Genomic DNA, 1,459 nt, shown 5'->3' on the forward strand with positions numbered 1-1,459 from the left:
TTTATTTTTTAACCCTTTAATTTTCAATGGGGGGAAAGGGTGGTGATTTGAACTTTTAGGTTTTTTTTATTATTATTTTACTAGTCCCCCTAGGGGGCTATCGCGATCAGCAATCCGATTGCTGATCGCTATCTGCTGATCACAGCTATACAGCAGAAAACAGCAGAAATAGTCACTTTCTTTTTCCCTCTGCTCCCGGCCGAGGAAAAACAAAACTGAAACTTCGTAGCTGCAGGCGTCATCACATGACCCTGTGCTACGATGGCAACCACCGATAGTCACGTGATCACGCACGTGACTTCCGGTGGGGGCAGCGGTAAGTAAAAAACATGGCCGCGCGCATTTAGATCTTGCTGCCAGACTTTGGCAGCAAGATTTAAGGGGTTAATGGCCGCGGGTGGAAGCGATTCCACCCGCAGCTAGCAGGCACACATGTCAGCTGTTGAAAACAGCTGATATGTGTGCCGACCGCCGCTGCCTGCCCGCGGCAGGGGGCGGGGCTTAACGGGACACGCTCCATGACGGATATATCCGTCCATGGTAATGAAGGGGTTAATGGTCGCTCTTCTCTGCACCCGCTCTAGTTCAGTTATGTCCTCCTCATTCACTGGAGCCCGAAATTGTGCAGAATATTGTAAGTGTGGCCGAACTAGTGACTTGTATAGAGGCAAAACTGTTCTTGTCCGGAGCATCTGTGCCTCATTCACTGCATCCTATTATGTTATCTGCCTTGGCAGCAGCTTCCTGGCACTGGTTGGTTTTCTCGTCCAGCCACGTCTTTTTTAGTGTCAATTTTCTACAGTATTTTTGAGACAGTTTAAAAACATTGCAGTCTAAGAGTCAGACGAAAAAATCTGAGAAGCTAAAACCCTGCAAACATACAAAAAACCCAACAGGCGAATACTTATAAAATAGTCACGTGCCATACATGTGGAGTAAAACCCACTTCTCAATATTATTGAATCAAGAATCTTAATTTCGGTTCCCGCAGCCCAAAACCATGAATTGTCTTCTTCTTCATGTCATACATGTTAGTGTTATTTCTGCGGCCAGTGATCGGATATAAAGTCTCCAATAATTATATTACTATACAGGATTCGTTATGAAGTTACATCGTCATCTTCTCCCCATTCAGGTCCCTACAATATCGGATTCTCTCAGTGGAGATCTATATAAGAGAATTCTCCTGATTGCCCCATCAAGGATGGATATGGACAGGGACAAGATGGCGGAGAGGATATTACACCTCACCCTAGAGATCCTCTTCCGGCTTACTGGAGAGGTGAGAGATTCTGATGACGTCACATTACATCATTCTTATCTATGGGAATAACAGATGGACAGAACTGGAGAGGTGAGGACTCTGGAAATGTCTGGAGTGAGATTTATTACTGTGTCTCTCCATAACCAGGATTACACAGTAGTGAAGAAGACCTCTAGTGAGCGCTGTCAGGCCCCG

This window comes from Anomaloglossus baeobatrachus (genome assembly GCF_048569485.1).
Source record: "Anomaloglossus baeobatrachus isolate aAnoBae1 chromosome 5 unlocalized genomic scaffold, aAnoBae1.hap1 SUPER_5_unloc_12, whole genome shotgun sequence".
Lineage (NCBI taxonomy): Eukaryota > Metazoa > Chordata > Amphibia > Anura > Aromobatidae > Anomaloglossus > Anomaloglossus baeobatrachus.